Raw genomic sequence first — 25,677 nt, forward strand, 5'->3', positions numbered from 1 at the left:
ACATTTTATGGCATTTTGGTCCAATTGAGTCATTTTAACGGTCAATCAAATTAGTTTCAAAGTCAAAATTTTGGATATCAAAACTGATACCAGGCTTCTCATAAACGAAATTTTCAACGAAGAAATAGATATAGGAGTTTTGTAACTCAAATGTTCAACAAAATCCAAAATTTTTCCAATATTCATGGTATAATAATGGGAGAAGAAGGCATCAAAGTAATAATTTTGAAAGGTCAGCAAATCAAAGAGTTTATTAGAACTCTCATGACAAACGACCTAGTGGAAATTATCACGCTCAACAATCAATGAATAATACATCCAAGACACTAGTAAAGTGTGATGGATATTGGACAGAATTAACTTATGGTGATGTATCTGGTCAACCCAAAACCGGAAAGGTTTGGGTTCTTCATTCTAACTAGTTGAGTGAGTGTAGGATGACTAAGAAAGACTGTTGATGTGTTCAATAGTGGTTGTTCCTATAAAGCATCTGAGGTGAATAGTAGGTTAAAATTGGTAGCGAACTATTTACTACAGTGATTGTTATCCTACATTTCAAATTGAAAAACTTTTTGTCAGACTAAAGTGGGAATCTGTTTGTGTTTTAAATTTCTGTTTTTGAAACTTACTCCATAAAAACAAAAATTCAGGGGGAGACATTTTCCCTAAGCCAAAAAGAGTTTAGTTAGTGCGTGTGTTTAGGGGGGGGGGTAAGTTAAAAATTTAAAAATCCAAAAACACATAATTTTGTTGGGCTTGGAGAATACGAGCTTGAATATCAGTTTGGATTCGAACACAATGAAGCTTGACACGTTCCTTACGACTAAGAACATTGACCACAACATTCGCTTTACCAGGATGGTATCGAATCTCGCAGTCATAGTTATTTAGAAGTTCGACCCATCATCATTGCCTCATATTTAGTTCATTCTGATTGAAGATATGTTGGAGACTTTTGTGATCAGTGAAAGTCACACACTTAGTTCCACAAAGGTAGTGTCTCCAAATTTTGAGAGCAAAAACAACAACACCTAACTCAAGATCATAAGTTGTGTAGTTCTTTTCATGGATTTTGAGTTACCTTGAAGTAAGCTATAACTTTGTCCCGTTGCATAAGGACACAACCAAGGCTAAGATTAAAAGCATCACAATAAACGACAAAGTCATTATTGCCATCTGGTAGAGTTAAGATAGGAGTGTCACAAAGTTTATGCTTCATATTTTGGAAAGCTTCTTCTTGTTTGGGTCTTATGGTTAAGATTTTGGAAAGCTTCTTCTTGTTTGGGTCCCCACTCAAAAGGTTTACCCTTATGAGTCAATGAGGTGAGAGGGACTGCAATCTTGGAGAATTCTAGATAAAGCGTCGATAATAACTATATAACAAAGAAAAGAACGAATTTCAGTAGGGGTAGTAGGCACCTTCCAATTCTTCATTGCTTCAGTTTTGGCAAGGTCCACATGAATACCCTTATCGTTGACTATATGACCAAAAAATTGGACTCTTTAAGCCAAAATTCACACTTGGAGAATTTGGCATACGGTTGTTCTTTGTTTAAAAGTTCCATAATCAAATGAAAGTGTTTCTCATGGTTTGCCTTGGTTTTAGAATAGATTAATATGTCAGCAATGAAAACAATGATGAACTTGTCCAATAGGGTATGCAAACATGATTCATAAGATCCATAAAAACGACAAGAGCATTGGTCAAACCAAAAGACATGATGGTGAACTCGTAGTGTCCATATCTAGTACAAAAAGTGGTCTTGGTGTAACGCCCTGCTTTTTCGTACTTTCCATACTTAGAAAACGTTGCTTGTATTTCTATTTTTGGAAGTCTTGTATTCTTGTATTTGTCTTTTCATTGTAATCATTGTAAAATCCTAGAATTGGATCATTATGAAATTCGTATTTTTCTTACATTCATGTTATACACATTTCATAATTGTTCATACACTTGGATTGATTTAACATGTGATACTTTATTTATACTTTGTGCAAAATGCGTCAACTTGCAAACATATAACTTATATGCTCAATCTACACCAATTCGACACTTAAATCTCGACAAATATACATGACTATACTTTTGGTTTATGATTGAATTACATAACATGCCCTTAAATATGATTTTTGTGCTTAAAACACCCTAATTACAACTTAAAACATCAACATATGGAAGTCTAGGGGTGAAATATGTCAAAATATCAAACTTTTACCCAACCCTTACTCCCTCACCGGTCGCGACCCGACCCACCTATGTGCTTCACGGCCCGCGAGGCCGTGTAATCCACAGATCCATTAATCAGCTCGTTTTATTGGCGGGTTTTATTGTGTTTTGTGAGTTTAAACTTGTGTTTCTTATCTTAAATGATCACCAAACTCTACCCTAACACTTCCATATAAAACCCAAGTGTCTTCCACACATTTTCCACTTTACAACTCACTCAAAACACTCTCAATTCACTCTCAAATCTGCTGGAAATCAGAAACAAGATCAGAATCATATCAACTTGCTTAAGTGAGCATAACTTCACCATTTCTCAACAATTTTCTTTGATTCTTCTTTCTAATCACTTGGAACAAGCCTAGGTATGATTCCATAGATTTTCCATGGAAAACCAAGGCCTAGAACATCACCAAAACAGGCTCCAAAGTGATATAAACTTTCTGTTTTGATTTAAACTTTGTTAAACTACTTGAACTTGAGGTTTCTCATACACATTCCTATGTCCTTATGCTCATAATCACATCTATGGTTAGTTGGGCTTAAAAACAAGGCTGTGACATGTAAAATCAGAGGTTAAAACCTCATAAACATTCTATTTGGTTTGGGTTTTAACCCACAAGTAATGAACAAGCTTAAAGCTTGATGTTTGTGTGATTATAAGGATAGCTTGGGCTATCCTACTTGAAAATCCACACATTAGTTGATGATTTCTTAGATTAGTTGTAGTTAATTTATTCTTCATTGTATGTTCATGACCCTCCTTGTTGTCTGCGACAAGATGTGTAGTGGTGGACACCAAAGAGGTACCTAAATGGAAGGTGTCACACCCCGAAATTATCAGAGCTGGCGTGACTGGATTATCAGAGTTGGCGTGACTGGACCGGTATCTTCATTGCACAGTGGAAGCAAATAAGCTAAGACTTCTAGAAATTGAACGCCACTAAGTACTCGACTCCACATGGTTCTCCTATTCCAACCGTTCCGTAGTTTTGAGAAAGTAACCTGAGAAAGAAACATGCGAAAAATCAACATAAAGTTGAGCGAGTTCATAGTTTGTTTGTAAAAGATTTGAAATAAATCTTTTGAATAACCGGTTTGTGAAATATTATTGAGAAAACGAGTTTAGAAATCATTTTCTTGTCAAGTTATATGGAAACTTTGTATTTGTAACGCATTATGTTCGTAAAACCATGTATTTGTAAACTCTTGTATTTGTAAAGTTTGTATAACCGTTAATTGCCCACCCTGACTTTGACTTCATGCCTGCATAATCCTATGCTTTGAATTTGTATAAAACATGGTATGTAATTTGTAAAACCCCGGTATGAAAGCAAACAAGGAAAAACATATCACCAATGGTTTGCAAGGCCATTGATATGTGTGAAGTGTGGCAGGAAAACTCAAACCTAGCAGACTTGTACTGGGCTTCCGGCTGTAAGACATAGTCACCACATGGTCCACTCACCGGACTCATGGGTGGGGCTCGCTACACCCAAATAGATCTATCACTCATGTCCCTCGGTCCTACAACGAGGATTAATGGCGTTAAGTGTTGTACCCACCACTCACATGATCTAAGTGTACCCTTCCTTAGCTAACCATACCATTTGTAATTGTCTGTAAACATTTAGTAACATGAACTCACTGGGTGTCCCGTTCTTCAAACGCAAACCAACCCAGTCCCATTATTATAACTAGGACGATCCCATCCCTAATCGTGAAAATCATTCACATTTCGATAATACGTATTTGTTTTATAAAATCGGTATATTCAGTATAAATCGTTCGTAAACCATTTGAGTTCCTTGAAATCCATTCGTAACATGGTTTAGAAATGAGTTTTCGTTTATCGAGAAATTGTTTACTTTTGCAAAACTTGCATGTCTTTCCACCCCAAAAACATTTATAAAAATGTAAAACCCTATAAAGGTGGGGTTATGAACTCACCTGAATTGCCTTGTGCAAAGCTAGCTAAATACGACTTCGTGACGTCGTTTCCAAGACGAGACTCGCTAGCAGGCATTCTACAACATTCCTAACACGGAATATCTTATAAGTTTCTAAATAAACGCAGTAACTAAACTACGTGCCATCGAGCTCTACCGAATCGTTAACCGAACGATTCAACGGTAAGTTGTTAGGTTAATGGAAACGATTAGGTCATATTTGATAAGTATCGTTTATCGTCGATAGTCACTAATGAGTCTTGAAAAGACTTGATTCTCGAGATATTTAAAAATAAATAAATATTTATATCAATATATATATATATATATATATATATTTATATATCGTTAAGATCACTTGTCGTCCTGAGAAGTCGTAGTATACGTAACAAATATTTGTATGAAAATATCATGTAACAAACTCATACGCGATATATATGATTCATAGTGTGCCGTTTAGGCGTTTTGAAATAAATACAAAAAGTTATATTTATTCTATCAAAGAATCGTCGAGTTATTGTGGTTGGAAATAAATATATAACTATATTTATTTTTATAACAGAATTCGTGTTGTACGATATTGGAAATAAACGTATAAACTACATTTATTTTATAAAACGAAGTCATGTCGTTCGATATTTGAAATAAATATAACTATATTTATTTTTATGAAACGGTTTGGTATTGTTCAACGTTTGAAATAAATATAAACTATATTCATTCTTATAAAAGAAGTATCGTGTAGCTTGATATTAGAAATAAATATACAATCTACATTTATTTTTATAAAATAATTGTTGAAATTTCGTAGTTTAGAATGAGCATAATAATTATACTTATTATTGTAAATAATATCCGGATCGTAGTTTTCAAAAGTTGCAAAGTGTCATCGTAAGTATTTTATATTGTATTTGTCTTTATAAAGAATCCGAGTCGTTAGGCGTTGAAAACAAACATGAAGGTTATTATATTTATTTTGTAAAATACTTCGCGTTATAGGTGTTTTTGTAGGCTATAACATGCCGTTGAAATCGTATGCAGTTGCGTCTTGTTTAATGAAAGTCGTTCGATCAAAACACATTTTCGTTTTACGTGTTTTTGTCACACCCCGACCGCGTATAACATGCAACCGCGGCGGAAAACGTCGGGGAGTGTTGTGGACAGAATTAATTGTTATACAACTATGGAAATTAAAGTTACATTTTATTTATCAAACACGGGTGTTACATTGTCTTAAAAGGAAGTACAAAATTCAAAACATAGTTATACTAGTTCTATCTTCATTTTTAATCTCTAAGGCACAGGTCCGCCTTAGTATCGTGATCAACATCTTATGGAACCGCTCCTGAAAACACATGTGAAAGTAGGTACGTCAGCATAAAAATGCCTATGAGATACATAGGTTTTGTGAAAATGGGATTCATGACTTGTGTTTAAAGAAATGTTTAATAACAGTCAGTCATGAACCTTGTAATTTGTCTTGCTTTGTAAACCATTTGAAAAACGATAACATCAGATGATATGTATAGATAAGCGTAAGGTTAAATGAATAACCTAATAAAATGAGTTGAATAAAATAAGTTGTTTTGTAAGACAATGTTTTATGAAATTATTTGTATAAAATGTTATATGTCTAAACTGAAATGATTTAGATAACGCTAAGATATGTAATATTATACAAACATTTATATATAGGAAGTACCAGCGGCGTATCCATCATGTTTGCATCATATTACATACTCCACGTTACTCAAACCATTTACCCAAACCATCCACCATGTAAGATTGTTCTTGTATAACTCAATTGCCAAGTGTTATTGTGTAAATCATGTCAAAAGTCTATGTTCAATGTAAACCACCAAATGTGTATGTCAATGTCAACGTGTTTATGTTCAATGTAAATCATGTAATGTGTATCCCAAAATGTATCATGTACGGTAAGCGAAATGTATCAACTTAAACCATATGTAAAAATGCACAAAACAAGTCGTTGAAGTAAAACGTGGTTTAAATCAACGTTATGTTCTGTGGAAAAATGCATGCTCTATTGATATTAACATTTATGCGGTATTGTGAAATATGCATACATTCAAGCCTTGAGACTGTGGCGATAAACCCTTAAACAAATTAAAGGTTTATCTAAGTTATGTATATCGAATTCGGTCATTCCTTACAATCCTATCAAACCCAGGACTTCAGGAACGGGAGTTGTCAATTCCTATGGTACCACTACCTACTAACGAACGGCGTAGCTAATGTTAATGAATGTATTGTCCCATGTTAAACAAACCAAATGTCATAACAAAATGAAGGCATGTGATGTAAACAATTGTACTAAGTATGCTAAGTAAACATACGAAGCAGAAATGTTCATGTAAATCAATGTGTCCATATGCTGAGTAAACATATGCAACAAAATGTAATGTAAATCATTGTACTAAGTACGCACAGAATGCGCATACATAGCATGAAATGTAATGAAATCGTGTACTATAATGTACTAACAACATAGAAGGCATATGATGTGAAAACATGGAAAGCATGAATGTAACAGATAGGCACATGTGTTTCACCCCAAAACAGTTTGTAACACAGTAGAAAATGGGGTTCTATGTACTCACCTGAGATTGCTTTGAATTCCTTGTATAATAACCAGATAATGCTAAAGATCACGGGATATCAAACGGCACCTAATAGGTAGCTATGTTAATATACCGGACCAAATCGGAAGGATCGGATAGTATGCGGGTTCGTAAACCAAACGAGTATGGAGACTCGTGTAATATGGTTTAACAAAGCCTACATACTAAAATGAAACCTAACCTAAGTGCTTGCGACCCATCACGACCCGTTTAGGTAGCTTATGCTACCTTAACGCGTCGTTCGCGTAGAACGCGTTTGGAACGCCTAACATCGTGACCACAAGGCATAACCTCGGAAGGTTATAGCTATGGTCACCTAATGTGTTTGGTCGGATCCTAATGATCGACCAAATGGGTCGGGTTCGAAAGTATAAGCGATGGTTTAGATCGCTTACCTTACGACCCTATATAAGCACTATACTAAAAGTGACGAGCTAAGCATGTTAGGACATGCTTAACTAAGTTTAGAAAACAGGTTTGGCATCAAAACAAACGGCTTTGATGCTCACGAGTAGTTTGGTTACAAAACACGCAAGAATGCGCATTTTGGCCGAAACTACGACTCGTCACTGAGCCTAGATAACGTGGTAATCAGTAGGTATAGTCACTACGGACTATAACCATCGTGATCACGCTCACGTTATGATGTTCCATGAACTTCGTGTTGACCATAGGCTGGTCAATGCAGAAAGTCAACAAAACGTTGACTTCCGGACTCGAAAAGCGAATAAAAGAGCGAAAGAATACTTACGGAGGGTCCCCGAATGCTAATCTAGATCAAAATGGCTCAGGTATGAAACAAAGGTTCCAACTTAGAGCTCTTGATCAAATTGTGTGGGTTTTTGCAAGAATGGGGGTGGGGTATTTATAGTATTTCCCGAACCGTTAGGATCGTTTCTTGAAAAACGTGATCGAATCTCGATCGTACACTTGTCGAAAACTTGTGGTTACTGAAAATGCCCCTTAGTGAACTGAAAGGGCAAGCCAAAATCATGTGATTGTGGTTAAACCAGCTGAAATTTGCTGACTAGCTGATCTTATCTGTTCTGGGAGTCTGACGCGCCCCGCGTAAGGATTTGGGCAATCCTTACGCGCCCCGCCTGAGGTCACAGATCAGAATTTTCAGTTTTAGTCCCTACACTTCAGAAACATGCAATTTGGCCCATTTTTGGCACTTTTAAGCCCCGTTAACCTCATTTCAAGGCTCTAAGATGGAGTTAGAGTGTAGGGGACTTGAAATATGCTCAAAAATATTCCGGATGTCGGCTCGTTTGGTCGTACGATCGCGATGTTCGCTTAATTACGACGGAATGCGCATAAGCGCGAAAGACGATCCAAATAACACGACGAATGGATTTTTCTCATGCCAAACACTAAGGCATAATATTATAATGCTTACATAAATTTTTGGATGTCCGGATGTATTCAGAACGTAAGTTATGCGCGAAAGTGTAAACTTGTGCACTTTTTGACACTTTTAGTCCCTGAATGATCCAAAAGTTTGTTTTAGCATACCAAACCCCTTAAAGCCTATTTCTAAGCTATGTAAAGGATATTTATGGTATGTTTAACTTATGGACATGTTCCGGAATGTTCGTTACAGTTCAAATTGGCATACTTTCGCAGTTTGTCAAGTTTAGTCCTTGTAAGCGAATTAACTTGTTTTTGCCATACCAAAGCCTTCAAAACTTATTTCTAAGTTATGTAAAGGTTATTTAGGGTATGTTGAGTATATGTTGATGTTCCGGAGTATTTGTCGCATTAAACTGAGTACGTTTAAGCACCAGTTAGCGTATAACTCTCTAGAAAGCAATGTAGAGTTTGAAATTGAACAAAAGTTAAAACATGAAAAATGTAAAACACAACCAAACAAACATTGGGATAAAATAACATTGTTTTATTGATAACTGAACTGTTCACAATGATTACAAGCATAAATGTTACAGTTTTCTCGAAAAACGGGCAGAGTTTCCTTTGTTTTTGGACGCCCCGACAACGCAAGTTGTCGTTATTCTTCAAAATCAATCAAGATTCAATCAATATAATAAGTGTATAAGATTTCGTCAAATATGTAAAGTTGTAAAGTATACTTTTATCGATTGGTTCGAGCTCGTGTCTCACGTATATAATAAAACTATATAAAAATAATAAAACAATCGTGCCGTTAATCTTTACCAAATCATCATGTCGAAACGCTAACTAAGTTGACCGGCTGAGTTGACCGAGTCAACCGGGTTGATGGAGTTAACCGGGTTTGACCCGAGTTGACCGAGCCAAAACGTCTGACCTTGTAGACTGCCTTATTCGAACCCGCTGATCTGAACTCGAACCGCACCAGGTCTGACCCAAGCCGTTGACCAACTTGACTAATCTTGACCGAGACTTGTAACTAAGGTCCGAAGTGACCGAACCAACATAACCAAATCCGGTGACATCCGAGCCACCACAGCCGCTGTAAATCTATCTGTAACAACATTCAGCCACCATCATCATCATCATCATCATCATCTACTCGGAAACATCACCTCTTCAACATCAGCAAACAAGATAAGAGAAGAAAGGAAGGACAAGGGGAACCCGAATCTTACCGGAACAACTTGTCGGCCAACAGTTGTGCGGCTGCCGCCACCGGCTCGGAGCTCCGTCGAGCACCACCATCGCTGACGTCATCACGTCGACTCCTCTCTCTCTCTATCTCTCGATCTGTTCTGATCTGCAAAACCCCCACCGCCGCCATCCGACACTGTCGCCGGTGTGTGTGGGTCATCATCTCAGTCTCTTTTCTCCGCCACTCTCTTTCGCTGCTTGTATCTGAGGTGTGTGTGGCCGAAGGGGGGGGGGGGCTGTCGGATGTCGCCACGCGTTGCCACCACCAGACGGTGGTGGTGGTGGTGGGCCGTTACACAGGTTGAAGGAAGGGGGCGGGGTGTTAATTAGTTTAAAGCTCTTTTGTGTGGCAGAGGGGAATCGAGAGGGAGGGTGAGATGTGGGAGTGCAGGGTTTTGTGTTATGATAAGAAGAAGCACCCCTTTTCCTTTATGTGCAGTAGTAATTGAGAGAGGGAGAGGGTATAGGAAGGTGTTTGGCTGATGGTTGTTGGTTTGAGTGTTTTAATTGTGGAAGGGGGTATGGGTCTTTTATAGAGATGTTGAGATTTTGTAGAGATCTTTTGAGACAAAAATCTTTCGAGACAAAAATCTTTTGTAGAGATTTGATAAGATTTTCAAGGAAAATATTTTCAGGGAAAATCTTGTAGAAGAGATCTTGTTTAGATCTTCAAGCAAACCAAAATATACAGTTTGGTTGTGTGTATGTATGTTTGTCTGAGGTTTTCCCAAATGAGGGATAGGGTACGCTAAGATATATATATAAATACTTAGGGTTTTAGTTAGTGGGCTTTGGGCTTGGGCCTAAGGCCCACAAACCCAATCCCTAAGTTTAAGTGACCCGTAATTTCTACGAGACCCGATATCGCGACCCAAGCTCCATAAGTGTCGAAAGAATTAAATTTTAAAATTAAAAGGCATATAATAGTGGCGTTTGTCGTGTGGCGCGTTCGTTTGTCGATCGCAAAAAATTATATCGTTGTCATCTTTAATCCGTTTCTCGACCCGGTTTCGATTGTAGTTACTAAAATTTTATTACGAAGCTAAATATAGCGTAAAATGTAAGTTTCGAAGGTGATAAGCGAATCCGTCACTTCCATTTCGTTGCCGATGCGTTTCCTATCATCGCGTTTTTAGTTCACGTTCGCATTTGTGTCGCACGGAAGCCCAATAAATTCACAAATTAATTTCATAAGCATAAAATATTTGTGTAACATTCATACTTGTCGGTGTTGTCAGTATTTTGTATGGTATCAGTTCGTTGTCGTTTGATGTTCCGCAGATTCCACGCGAATCTTCATACGCGTACTGTAAAGTCGGATAAACGTTCCTAGGCACTCCAAAGGCCTAATTAAGTTAATCTGCATCTTATACACTATTTGTTATCGTCCTAATATTTGTTAATCGTGTAATTAGGTGTCGTAAACCCCCGGTTGTCACAGAAGGCTTGTATTTCCTACCTCATGCATGACTTATATGATATACAAAAGAGGTTCCTAAATGGAGGATTTATCCTCCTACCTCATGCTTGACTTATATGATATTATGATATACTATATATAATATTTAATTAGCCAAACTCTTGATCATGAACTAGTGGGCATTTGTCAAGATAGTAGGTTACATCATCTAAGGACCATAATGCTTGTGATGATTCTAATGGGCATTTTTCTCATGAAAACATTCAAATTCTTTTGAGTTTCATAGTGTCAAGAACAAGTATTATGTGTGTTAGATGATTACTTTCTCATATGTTATTTTCATGAAATTTAAACTTTGAATCTTTAATCTTCCATTAACTCCCCATACTCATACACCTATGTTTCTTCGTGTAGAAGGACAAGGTGCTCCATTCTAATCAACCAACAACACTCGTGGGATTATCAAGTGGAAAGCTTGCAAAAACCGTGAGTATACTCGAACCCATTTTACTTTTAATCACTTTGGGTGCAACATGTATGTTATACAAAACACACTTCACATGAAACTATTTTAAACACACTCTATCCATGCTTTAACATGTAACTATATGATGCTTGTTAGACTTTTATGCTATGTAAACTATATGTGTCGATATATGCTCATTAACTTTGCTAGCCTACCTTAACAATTATAGTGCTATAGGATTAACGCATCGCCCACGAAACTTGGGGTATTGTTAAGTTAAACATGTTAACCTCCCGTTACTCTTTGAGATAGGCAAAATTAACGCGTTGTATTCTTGGGTTTGAACATATAGTACACCGTTTCAGCAAATTAGTAACTTGCATATTATGATTCATGTTGGATATGAGCCTTAAACTTTTTATTCTATATTATGCTATGTAACAAAACTTGTATACTCGCCAACTTTTGTTGATATATTTTAATACATGTTGCAGGTTGATAGATGTGATGATATCATGAGAAGAAATAGTATTAGGTGGACTTAGATACACACCTATATTAATTTGTCATTTTGATATTATGTTGAACAATGTTGTCTTTTATTTAGATCTTTGTATGACATTTTTAGTCTTGATATGAAATTTGAATTTAAATTATATTGTCACATAGTGTTATGAAGTTTTGAGCAATTTGTTCGTCTCATCCCGATGTTTCCACCATCAATTGTGGTGTGACACTTGGGAATGTCATCTTCAAGAGCTTCCTGATAAAGTATTTATTTAACCAAACTTTTCTCTATGGGGAGCTCCTATTGTTGGTGCACTTGTGTCTGTACTTTGTCTGTATTTTGTCATGATATAAAACGATGTCTTTTGTTAGTCTTGTTTACGTCTTATGTTTGTTAATATGTGTGTTTGATGTAAGTTTGACCAAGTCAACCATCCTCCTGGTTTGACTTGGCCAAACAGTTAGAACATGGTTGTAATATGTTTGTGTCGAAGGATGAGTCATCGAAGGATTGTTTAGATCCTTCGATGAGCTCGAAGGATAAACCTTCGATGGATGTTGATGGACCTCGAAGGATATCATCCTTCGAGGTATATGTGGATCCTTCGATAGGTTTCAGATCGATAGATGATCCTTCGATCAGTCTATCTGATCCTTCGACCAGATGAACTGTGATGGGTATATATACTCATGTAATGTGTTCACTTCAGAGTGTGAGTGAACTTAGTCTTGTAGAGAGCGTATTTTCAGTTTGGTCAAGGGCTGTAACCGTGTCCACTGAAATACAAGAGAAAACTATGATATCTCGTGTGTCTACCTTTCTCTTTGTAGCTTGTGTTCTCATATAAACTACCGGTTTGCATTCTAGCTTGGATTCCGCACTTGCTAGTGTGTTAAACATAACAAGGATAAGGTTTAACCTCAACCTCCGGGGGACCTACAAGTGGTATCAGAGCAGGATGTCAGTTCTTAGGCAATCGCCTAGTCACTTGGCAGTGCAAGAAGCAGACATGTGTGGCTACGTCTACATGTGAAGCGGAATACATTGCTGCGTCTAGTTGCTGCTCCCAGGTTCTATGGATCCAACAACAGATGGGGGACTACGGTTTTGAATTCCTAACTACTCCTATTTATGTTGATAATGAAGCTGCTTTACAGATCACTAGAAATCCTGTACAGCACTCAAAAACGAAGCACATCGATATTAAATATCACTTCATACGTGATTGCTTTGAAAAGAGACTTATCGATGTGGTTCACATTCATACCGATCACCAACGTGCCGACCTTTTTACCAAAGCATTTGATAAATCAAGATTCGATTATTTACTTTTGGTAAACGGCATAAAGGTGAAGCAAGAGTAACCGACATCGGGAAATCGTTTTTGTAAATATTTTTCTAAAACCAAAAATCCAAAAATATGTTTTTACTTTATTTTATTTTTGAATTTTAGGGGGAGAAAGTTTCAAGGAAAATACAAAAACATTGAAAAACCGCAAAAATACAAAAATATGTCTTTACTTTATTTACTTTCTGCATTTAAGGGGGAGAAAATTCAGAAAAACACAAAAACAATAGAAAAACAAAAATGAGTTTCTTGGTAATATAAGAGAAAATGATATTACATCAGAGGTCGGTCGAAACATGTTTCTAGAAATCAAAAGAAAAGAAAATGATAAGTAGCTCTACTAATGATGTACCGGTAGACTCACGATCATTTTAAAGTATGCAGGAGATATAAACATAACGAACTGAAAACCGCGTGGGAACCGCTCATTGGCATATGGTCTTGGTACCGAAATTTCGTTTGATAGATTGCCGAGGTTCTGAGATATTCGGGGTTTATGCTGTTTATCATCTGGGTATCATGGTTGTTTCTATAAAAGACAAAGTCTAGTTCTTCCATGATACCATACATACGTGTACGTATCTCATACTGCATTTGGCACAAAAAAAAAAATAAGTGATAAAATATCACAGCCATCAAATAAGTGATCAATGAATCACATTGCATATCATTCGAGAGTCAAGTTCGTCTCTTTGCTGTACGGAAGTACTGACCTGTTCACGGACTTGCTCTCAACCCAATAAGTGAATTTATTCACATTCATGCATGCATAGAAAATCAAGTTCCTCATCAATAAGTGATTTAATCACATAGAACCACAGTGATGTGTCCCACGAGGCACCACAGAACCACAAGTGGCGTCGAGATGCAAGTGATTCTGATGACGAAGAGCCCAGGTTAATCGCGTTGGCTAACACACAACTCGGGGCTAAGCACGGAGTTAAAGCATCGAGCAAGAAGTCTGCTGGCAGTTCCAGTGCTGCAACACATGTTGAAGTTGATGTGAATGTTGTTGCGGAAGAAGTTTAAGGAGTGTTCGTCGAATCTGATGTCCGTGGTAATGTTGGTGGTTCTACGGTTGGTGATATTGGTGGTACTGTAGTTGGAGATACAGGTGGTAGTGCAGGTGGAGATGGTGGTCCTGCAAGTCGGTCAGGCGATGATGTTACCGACAAAGGTAAAGGTAAGGTGGACGAGCCGAGGAGGTTGGTGGATGAAAGCAGTTCGTCTTCTGATGATGAAGGAGGTTCTGGTAATGATGATTCGTCTTCTGAGGATGATAATCCTCCTCCACTAGGGATGCGAAAGGTTTATGATCGGCGAGGGACTCTTCGTGGTCCTGAACGTATAGAGAAACCGGTTAGTGCCGCAGAATCTGACAAAGATGATGATTATATTCCTGCTGCTCCTGGTTTGGTTAGAAAGAAGAGGAAAGCAGGAAAACAGGGTACTCGTACTTCAAAGAAATCAAAGGACGGATCAGGGTCAATAGGTGAAACTACTGGTGATGTCCCTATACCTGATTCGATCCAACATTCAACGCCTCCAGAGCATCAGCTACCACCTGTCAGTGATCAATTAACTACATCAGAGATGCTGGCGCTGGTCTCTTCTCCGCAGACGTCTACTGGGACACGCACGGCAACTGTTGATCAACAGCCGCCTGCAACTCCTGTCTCAGGTACACACGCACGTCCTCCTCTTATTATTACTGGTCCAACAGGTACTTCCGGTCCATCTGGTCAGTCTGGCTCCTCAGGACCTGAGCCTTCACGGCCGACTCTAGCAGAAACATTGTCTGGTTTGTCTAAAGCTGAGAGAATTCACTTCCTGATCGAACAAGTCAGTGAATTGGGTAACTTAGTCGGTCGGCATACTAGAAAGATTGAAGAGTATCGTGAACAGCGAACACAGGATGTGGAGGCACACAACAAGCTAGTCTCAATTGTTAATGCTCAGCATCTTAAGATAAACGAACAGAATCTTAAGATAAACGAACAGGCTCTAGAGACTGAAAGGCTGAAAGAAGCAAACAGGGCTCGTGATAGGGAAGTTGAGATAATGAAAGGGCGGAGCAATGTGTTAGAGCATGAGGCAAAAGTGTTAGAGCAGAAGCATGAAGAGCTGTCGGATCACTATAAAAATCGTGATGAGCGATTAATAGAAGCCTTCAAGCCTGTTCATGCAAATTTCAAGAAAATGGATCACAAAGTAGTTACGCATTGGAATGAAAGGTGCAAAGCATTAGGCATCGTTCCCTCAAAGCGTGGCGATGACAAAGACGATGATGCAGCAAATCCTGATCAACCAGCTGCCTCAGGTTCCGGTGCAACTGCATCCGGTGCTGCAGGTGGGTCTGGTACGTCTCAAGCTGCTCCTACTGCTCCTCCAACAGCTACTACTGGTCCGTCTGAGCAGGCTGAAACGTTGGAAGCTTCGGCAGGGTTTGAACATGTTAGTCTTGAACCGGAAGCGTTTACCGATCTCCCTGAATCCTCAACTGTTCAACAGTATCATCCAGTCACGGGTGAACTATTAGAAGAGGGAGAACACGTTACAGAGATGTCTGATGAACGTATATTAGCTCTGAAGAAATTGGCTGAAGTTGATTTGAAGACGATCGATGCTACTCCGTTAGTTCCGGACGAAACCGATTTCTCTACGATTGAAGAAATCTTCATCGGTTCGGATCCGGAACGTCCTGTTTATGTTGGTAAAGATAATGCGGAGTTTAATGTGCTTGATGATGAGTTTGTGGCGGCAAAGACAACAGAATTTACTAATCTTTCTTCAGATTCTCCTACAGCTCAAGAAAGCTGTGAGAAGACCGTGAACGAATGGCGAGCGGATTTCCTAGCTAGGAATCCTCCTCCGCTCGCTCCGTTGGATCAGGCCAACTACATGAATCTGGAAAGGAATCAGGCTCGGGGTCGTATTATCAGCTGGATGTTCATCAAGGATCTTCACTGCATGGTTGTGAAGCGAGAATGCGACCTTCAGTACTTCAGGTCTCTTCTCAGCATTCTTTCACTTCCTTATTATGATGTTGCGGTTTTGGCTCAGCTGAGGGTTATTAATCGAGTCGAAGACCGAATGGTGAATCTGTTCGCCAAGAAGATCAGGTTGGAATGAAGAATTGGTTGGAAGGATCCGCTATATAGGCCGCAGTTCCCTCGATACGAGCAGATCAAGTTTACGCTTGATCCAGTTACAAATACTGCTCGTTATCGATTGGTTTATGATCCTCCGAAGTTGATGAAGAAAATACCGTTGTTGAAGATGAGGACAGATTTTCTGGGTAACTTTCGTTGCTGGGTTTATGATGCAGATACTGGAGAAGCGGTGATCTTATTCCAAGACAGTCCAGAGAACTTTCGAATGATAGATCCGATGTGGATTACTAACATGTCCAGGTCGGATATTATTATTCTTAAGGATCACGAGATCAACTACTTGGTTAGGGATCGTGGACAAGCAATGAAGTTTCAGAAGATGGATTTGTATTGCTTCAACCTACTTGTGAATGCGGGAAGTGAATGGTCAACGCATCACTTAACGGTTGAAAGGACGTCAGAGACTTGAAGACACGAAGATCGAGACAAAGCTACAGCCAAGGGGGAGTTTGTTGGTGCACTTGTGTCTGTACTTTGTCTGTATTTTGTCATGATATAAAACGATGTCTTTTGTTAGTCTTGTTTACGTCTTATGTTTGTTAATATGTGTGTTTGATGTAAGTTTGACCAAGTCAACCATCCTCCTGGTTTGACTTGGCCAAACAGTTAGAACATGGTTGTAATATGTTTGTGTCGAAGGATGAGTCATCGAAGGATTGTTTAGATCCTTCGATGAGCTCGAAGGATAAGCCTTCGATGGATGTTGATGGACCTCGAAGGATATCATCCTTCGAGGTATATGTGGATCCTTCGATAGGTTTCAGATCGATAGATGATCCTTCGATCAGTCTATCTGATCCTTCGACCAGACGAACTGTGATGGGTATATATACTCATGTAATGTGTTCACTTCAGAGTGTGAGTGAACTTAGTCTTGTAGAGAGCGTATTTTCAGTTTGGTCAAGGGCTGTAACCGTGTCCACTGAAATACAAGAGAAAACTTTGATATCTCGTGTGTCTACCTTTCTCTTTGTAGCTTGTGTTCTCATATAAACTACCGGTTTGCATTCTAGCTTGGATTCCACACTTGCTAGTGTGTTAAACATAACAAGGATAAGGTTTAACCTCAACCTCCGGGGGACCTACACCTATCTTATTTGTCAAGTATGGTAGATTGCTCAAAACACATGGTACTAAACAAAGTTGTAAGACCCTTAGTCCATTTATACGATTTACATATAAACATCTTCTACTAATGTGTATTATCCATTTCAATATACACTTAAATTTGGAGTTTGTTAAAACATTTTACAAGATAAAACATTTCAACATAACATATATAAATTCGTCATTTAAAAGTGACGATAAAGTGTAATCGCGGAAGCTTTAATTCTTGATTGTGTTCGGTTCTTTATCGAGATTGGTCGTCTTCCGACACCTCTAAGCAACCTACATTTCATTAACCATGAAATAAGTTAGTTATGATACTTTTAAAACGAGTTGCTCAAGTATGGTAGATGGAATTAATGGATATAAAGTGGTAGATGGAATTAATGGATATAAACGGGAGCTCCTATCTTATTTGTCAAGTATGGTAGATGGAATTAATGGATATAAAGTGGTGTTTCGCGAGCGTGTTAAGGAGTGCTGAGAAATTCAAACAGATCACGGGACGAGATGATTTCCGTGATGCATGTGTTTCTACTTTAGGCTTTGATAAATCTAGAGTTACTTGTTTTCGTTGCAGGGAAAAAGGACACTTCAAGAGGGAGTGTACAAACCGCGCAGCAAGTGGAGCTCAAAATCCGTTCAACAACAATGATTATTATCGGAAGGCCATCTATCATCAAGTTGCTCAACAATCAAATCAACAAGAACCACAAGTTGCACATGGGAGGAAGGTGATTGAAGAGTCTTCAAAGAGAGCATGTCTGGTGAATCAAGATGATCAAAAAGCTTCAACAGGTTTCAGTTGGGATAAATGTGTTTCAGCTGATGGTAAAGCTTGTTTGATAGATCAAGATGATGAAAAATTACCAGAAGGGTTTAGCTGGGAGAATTTCAATTGGGATGACTATGATCCTATCAAAACTTCTAGTCACAAAGCTTTTGTTGCTCGAATTGAAGAAGACAGTGATGATGATGCTGAGTATTATGCAAAAAGGATGGCAAAGCATTTGAAAATGATGGCAGAAAGTGATAGTGAAGATAAAAAAGCTAAAAAGAAAAAAGAAAAAGGTCAAAACACCGGTTAGCAGTGATGATGAAGATGTTCCGGTGATCAGAAGAAAAGTGAAAGAAGTTCCAGCTTTCAAGATTGATGAAGAAGCTGATGCAAAAAAGAGTCCAGTGATTTGTGAAAACTATGAAGCTGTGAAGAAACAAAACAGTACGTTGATTCGCAACTTGAACAGATTGAAGGAGTCCTATGATGTACTGAACAAAGCTATGAATCAATACAAAGAATGTCACACCCCCAAAATCCACCTGCGGTGTACTACCGCTTGGAGGCATGACTGACCAGGATCCAGCCACCAATCGTACCGAACAAGCATATAAACAGTTATAAAAGTTTAACCAATACGATTGGTGTTCAACAAAACAAAGTTTAAGTTGTAAGCGGAAGCATAAGTTTAAAGTTATAACACAAGTTCAAATGTTTTTCAAATAGAACATGGCACGCGGCAATCCGTGTCCCACAACGACCCTCCTCCATGCAAGCTCCAGCTGAGTACCTATGGTCCTGCAAAGCATGTAGTAACGAGTCAACAACTAGTTGAGTGAGTTCACGGTTGGGTGTTCGTTTTAGTTGTTTCGAAAACAGTTTCCTTTATCTGGCATCCTGCCGTGAGGGTTACCCCATAGTTTGAAAACGTGACTTAATCATTCCCAGTTACTCTGGCATTCCAGCCGTGGGGGCTACCCCATGATAGTTATCAGGCATTTCGGCCGTGGGGGCTACCCCATGATAGTTATCAGGCATTTCGGCCGTGGGGGCTACCCCATGCGTACACTAGACTCGTTACCATATCGACTGCTGACTGTAGTCATGTTTATGTGCCCTGAAAACATCAATGTCTATCATCATTGACGTGCCCCAGATCCATTAGTTCACGCCCGTCCTCTGCGGCACGGTGTGAGGTTTGTCAGACCTAAATAGCGCTATCTAACTAATGACCCGCTCGCCATTGGCCCGGCGATTAAGTCGATATAAAAAGGAGGGACTTCGTGATAGAGTTTTAGTCTAGTACGAGTTATCCGTCCATCCGGACGAGGAATCACATTCCTGAACCATAGCTGTCCTACCCAAGGAGAACGAGGAACCCACGTTCCTTAACCCCATTCCCAACCCAGGGAATCCCATGCTTTGTAGAGGGTGTGAACTCACCTTGGTTTGCTCGGCAGTTAATCACAGAATGGTCAATCGAGTTGCAAGTAGTCAATTACGTCCTAACATAGATACCACTTATAATCAGATTCAAACCAAGCAGTGCACGTACAAGTAACGATCCTAGCATACAGTTCTATCATGGCAGTTTCAACAACAGTGCACAACCTATTCAGCTAACAGTAGCACGTACAGCCCATATGTTCAGCCCAATTACTTAAGCCCAAACACGTTTTAAACAGTTAACACAGAAGTCCATAAGTCCGGCCCATTAACGTAGGCCCATAACTAAGCAAGCCCAACAAGTGTGGTTTCGAGTCGTAACCGGACTCGCAAGCATGGTTGCGGGATATGTTGTTTGTGTTGATCATGGATGGTTGCGAGTCGCAACCTATGTCGCAACCATGGTTTCGGCTGATCATGCTAAGGTTTCGAGTCGCAACGGGACTCGCAACCGGTGGTCTCGGCTTGTCATGTTATGGTTGCGGGTCGCAACCAGGTGTTCACGACTCGCAACTGGTGTCGCAACATGGAGGTTTCGAGTCGCAACCGGGGGTCTCGACTCCCCAACAGTTGCTGATTCTGCACAGATTGTACTATCCAATAGAATTCATGCAGAATTATGTACTATCCACTAAACATGTTTTGTTGTCTAATATTTACCCAAATCGGATCAAACAGTGCAGATTTCAAATATTCAACACACTTTCTTAGCATATTCAAGTTGTTCTTCATGTATTCAAACACATTCATCAAGTTCTTCATATATTCAAAACATATTCATAACACATTCAACCCTTATTCTACCAAAATTATGAACAAGCATCAAAACATTTAGCATAACACCACAAGCTCGGTTTTTATACTAATCCGATTACATGCCAAGTGCAAACCGGTTTTATGAACATCGATTACTAGTGGTTCAAACTTCATTTAGACACAAAATATCACAACTCGCCATATAATATATGTTAACCGATTTATCACAACCATGCACATAATATCATCATCCTTTATTCAACAAGTAGCTATTTTCTTTCAAGTAACATTTTTATCATAAACAATCATTTCATGTGCAACAACTTAGCAAACAACCATAATGTCATAATCATCAATCCAAGCATAAACACAATAAGAATCACTAACCGGTTAAGAGGTAGGAAAGGTGAACTCCAAGTGTCGATTTCCAAGCTTGAGCCGAAAATCCTAGTGCTAACCGATTGGATCCGAAAATGATGTGTGTTTGTGTTCTTAGGGTTTTAGTAGGGGAGTGTGTATGTAGGAGAGTGAGTGTGTATGGTTGCCCAAAGAATGGCAAAGTTGGCTAGAGGGGTGGTATATATGCTAGTTCAAGTGGTGCACCCTAAAGGGTTTCAGATGAGGGTTTACGGCCCAAATGGCCCAACCGGCCAAAGGCCCAAACCGATTACTGTTCACTCGAGACCACATGGTCTCGAGTCGGGTCCTTGTTGTCTCGGGTCGCATACATACACGCATACGTATACACATAGCACATAGTCACATAGAATGTACACACATAATTCATATAATTCAACGATTTAATTAGTCATATATGTTCAAACACGTTACATCAAGATACATCGAAGGTTCTAGATTTCGAGTTGTCACATCATCCCCAAGTTGAAAGAAATTTCGTCCCGAAATTTGATGGCACTCACTGAGGAAGCTAGTTAAGTCGTATGGTTTTCCCGGTTATCCTGGGGTGTCACATCCACCCCCCGTTGATCTGGAATTTCGTCCCGAAATTCCGTAGCTTCAGCCTCAGTAGTGGTCGTACCGTTTGCAAACAGTTGGGGATACTTTTGTTTCACCCGGTCTTCGCGCTCCCAGGTGAACTCTGGGCCGCGACGTGAGTTCCAACGAACTCGAACGAGAGGTATCCTAGTGCTCTTGAGGACCTTAACATCCCGGTCCGTGATTTCGACTGGTTCCTCGACGAATTTCAACTGTTCGTCGATCGTGAGTTCCTTCAGAGGAACCACATGGGTCTCATCTGACAGACACTTCTTCAGATTCGACACATGGAAAACGTTGTGAACTGCACCGAGTTCCGCTGGTAAGTTCAGTCTGCAAGCCACCTTGCCTATTTTCTCAATGATTTCAAAAGGTCCAACGTATCGTGGGTTGAGTTTGCCTCGTTTACCAAAACGAACCACACCCTTCCAGGGTGAAACTTTGAGTAATACCCGCTCCCCAACCTGGAGCTCAAGTGGTTTCCTGCCCTTATCGGCGTAGGCCTTTTGACGGTCACGAGCGGCCGCCATGCGTTGTCGTATTTGAGCAATCCGCTCAGTAGTGTCTACCACATGTTCTGGACCAGTGATTTGACTATCCCCCACCTCTGCCCAACAGAGAGGTGACCGGCATTTACGTCCGTACAATGCCTCGAACGGAGCAGCTTTAATGCTGGTGTGGTAGCTATTATTATACGAGAATTCCACAAGTGGCAGATGCTTTTCCCAGCTGTTGCCAAAGTCGATTACACATGCACGAAGCATGTCTTCTAAGGTCTGAATAGTGCGCTCGGACTGCCCGTCCGTCTGCGGGTGATACGCTGTGCTCATATCTAGACGTGAGCCAAAAGACTTGTGCATTGCTTGCCACAGTTCCGAAGTAAAACGTGCATCTCGATCAGAGATGATAGAGGTGGGCACCCCGTGCCTCGAAACGACTTCCTTGAGATATATCTCCGCTAGAGTGGAGAATTTATCTGTTTCCTTAATTGCCAAGAAGTGTGCGGACTTTGTAAGTCGATCCACAATCACCCAGATAGTATCGTTTCCGCGCTGTGATCTAGGTAGGCCAGTAACGAAATCCATGGAAATTTGCTCCCATTTCCATTGTGGTATCTCTGGTTGTTGGAGTAGGCCTGAGGGTTTCTGATATTCCGTCTTGACTCGCGCACAAGTCAAACACTTGCTGACGTAAGTTACTATGTGGGCCTTCATGCTAGGCCACCAATACGTAGTTTTAATATCGTGGTACATCTTGTCCGAACCAGGGTGTACCGAGTAGCGAGATTTGTGCGCTTCATCCATCACAAGTTCTCGTAAGTCGCCATAGAGTGGGACCCAAATGCGTCCTGTTACGTAGTAAGCACCGTCTTCCTTCTGTTCCAAGCGTTGTCTTGACCCGCGTAGGGCTTCGGGCCTTACGTTTTCTGGTTTCAGTGCTTCTATCTGAGCAGCTCGTATTTGTGAAGGTAGACTAGAATGGATCGTGAGTTGTAGAGCTCTTACGCGCTTAGGCGCAGTGTCCTTCCGACTGAGGGCGTCAGCCACAACATTGGCCTTGCCCGGGTGATACCTGATAGAGCACTCGTAGTCATTCAGTAATTCGACCCATCGTCGTTGCCGCTTATTCAGTTCCTTCTGCTTGAATATGTGCTCTAGGCTCCTGTGGTCAGTGTAGATTGCGCACTTGGTTCCGTACAGGTAATGCCGCCATAACTTAAGTGCGAAAACAACAGCTCCCAGCTCTAAATCATGCGTAGTGTAGTTCTTCTCGTGAACTTTGAGTTGTCGTGAGGCGTAGGCTATGACTTTATCTCGTTGCATCAATACACAACCAAGACCTTGAATTGATGCATCACAGTAAACCACAAAATCTTCTGTGCCCTCTGGCAGTGAAAGGATAGGTGCACTACAGAGTCTATCCTTTAGATGCTGAAAAGCTAACTCCTGCGCTTTTCCCCAATGATAGACAACGCCTTTCTGCGTTAACAAGGTGAGAGGCTGCGCGATCTTAGAAAAATCCTTAATGAATCTCCTGTAGTAACCTGCCAATCCCAAGAATTGGCGAATTTCCTTTGGCGTACGAGGTGCAGGCCAGTTTTTAATAGAGTCCACTTTGGATGGATCAACGTGAATCCCATCCTTGTTCACCACATGTCCTAGGAAATGAACTTCACGAAGCCAGAAGTCGCATTTCGAGAACTTTGCATAAAGCTGTTCTGTTCGAAGAAGTTCCAAAATAAGTCGTAGATGCTGTTCGTGTTCCTCCTGACTCTTAGAATAGATCAGGATGTCGTCGATGAAGACTATAACGAACTTGTCCAGGTAAGGCTTGCACACTCGGTTCATCAAGTCCATGAAAACTGCGGGTGCGTTCGTCAGCCCAAACGGCATGACCAAAAACTCATAGTGCCCATATCGAGTTCTAAAGGCTGTCTTAGAGACATCCTCTTCTCGAACTCTCAGCTGGTGATATCCCGATCTCAGGTCGATCTTTGAATAGTAGCTCGACCCCTGCAACTGGTCGAACAAGTCGTCAATGCGCGGTAGAGGATAACGGTTCTTCACAGTCACCTTGTTGAGTTCACGATAGTCGATACACATTCTGAAGGTACCGTCCTTTTTCTTCACAAATAGTACTGGGGCTCCCCAAGGCGATGAGCTAGGACGAATGAAACCCTTATCCAAGAGTTCTTGCAGTTGCGTGGAGAGTTCTTCCAATTCTGATGGAGCCAAACGATAAGGTGCACGGGCTACAGGCGCAGCTCCAGGAGCTAGTTCAATCTGAAACTCGACTTGGCGATGGGGCGGAAGACCAGGTAATTCCTCAGGGAATACTTCAGGATAGTCACGTACAACTGGAAAATCCTCTAGCTTCTTCTCTTTCTCTGTGGTATCAGTAACTAGTGCCAAAATCGCAGTGTGGCCCTTTCGTAAGCACTTCTGGGCCTTAAGAAGAGAGATGATGTTCTCAACAGCACTTCTCTTGTCGCCACGAATCATGAGAGGTTCACTACCTAAACCAGGAATACGAACGATCTTCTCGTTGCAAAGAATCTCTGCTCGGTGTTGGGATAACCAATCCATCCCAATGACAACGTCGAAACTACCCAAGACGATAGGAATAAGGTCAATAAAGAAGGTCTGGTTAGCGAGGACAAGTTTGCAACCTTTGACTACGTGCGATGCCTCCAAACTCTTACCATTAGCTAGCTCTACAGTGTGCTTGTCGCTCAGGGGTGTTGGAATACGCTCAAGCATTTTACTAACTTCTAGTGACACATAGCTAGTATCGGCACCCGAATCAAATAAGACTGTAACATAAAAGTCGTCGAGAAGGAACTTACCCGTCACCACGTTGGGATCATTCCTTGCTTCACCTTGACCAATCACGAACACTCGCCCCCTGGCACCATTGTTGTTGTTGTTGTTCCCATTGTTACCATTCCCCTGATTGTTGTTGTTGTTGTTCTGGTTCAGTTGGGGACAATCTTTCTTGAAGTGGCCTTCAGCTCCACACTGAAAGCATCCTTTGTTGTTACCCTGTTGCTGCCGCTGATTCTGTTGAGGTTGCTGACGATTCTGATTGGCGGGGTAGGCGCTTCTGCAATCCTTTGCAACATGACCAGGCTTGTTGCACCGATGACAGTTGCCCCTGGTGCATGGCCCACTGTGGTGTAGGTTGCAACGATTGCATTTGGGGTGATTCCCCTTGTACCCACCATGACTTTGACCACCAGACGATTGCTGACTGGGGCTCTTGTGGTCGTCAGTCTTTCTCTGCTGAGACTGAGATTGCACAGAAGTTGAACCCTTGCTTGAAGTTCCATCCCATTTCCGTTTGTTCTCACTAGAAGTACCAGAAGTAGTTGCAGCACCTATGCGCTTTGGTAACTTGTTCTGCTCCACCGCTTGGTCAGTAAGACGGTGAGCCAACTGAACAACCTGCTGGATAGTGGTCAAGTTTGCTGAAGTCACATGACTTTGGATCTCTGGCACCAAGCCCTTGAGATAGAGTTCAATTCGCTTATACGGAGGGTCCACCATAGTAGGACACAACAAGGCAAGCTCATGCGATCTCTTAGTATACGCCTCAATCTCTGACCCCGTCATCTTGAGGTTGTAGAACTCATCTTCCAACTTATGGATGTCATCGCGACTGCAGTATTCCTCCTTGACCATTTCCTTGAAAGTTTCCCATGGGGTGGAGTTGGCAGCAACCAACCCCAGCATTTGCACTTGAGCCTTCCACCACGTG

The 25,677-nt window shown here is 40.5% G+C and overlaps 1 long non-coding RNA gene across 1 annotated transcript; it reads right to left on the reverse strand.

Annotated features, from left to right (window-relative positions):
* Nucleotides 1–8,846: 8,846 nt before the first annotated feature.
* Nucleotides 8,847–10,137, reverse strand: LOC110873103. The gene is made up of 2 exons (XR_002554946.2): nucleotides 9,404–10,137; nucleotides 8,847–9,323 (listed from the first exon to the last, which is right to left on the reverse strand). It is a non-coding gene; the product is annotated as an uncharacterized LOC110873103 (long non-coding RNA).
* Nucleotides 10,138–25,677: the final 15,540 nt, after the last annotated feature.

Source organism: Helianthus annuus, chromosome 8 (genome assembly GCF_002127325.2).
Source record: "Helianthus annuus cultivar XRQ/B chromosome 8, HanXRQr2.0-SUNRISE, whole genome shotgun sequence".
NCBI classification, from domain to species: domain Eukaryota; kingdom Viridiplantae; phylum Streptophyta; class Magnoliopsida; order Asterales; family Asteraceae; genus Helianthus; species Helianthus annuus.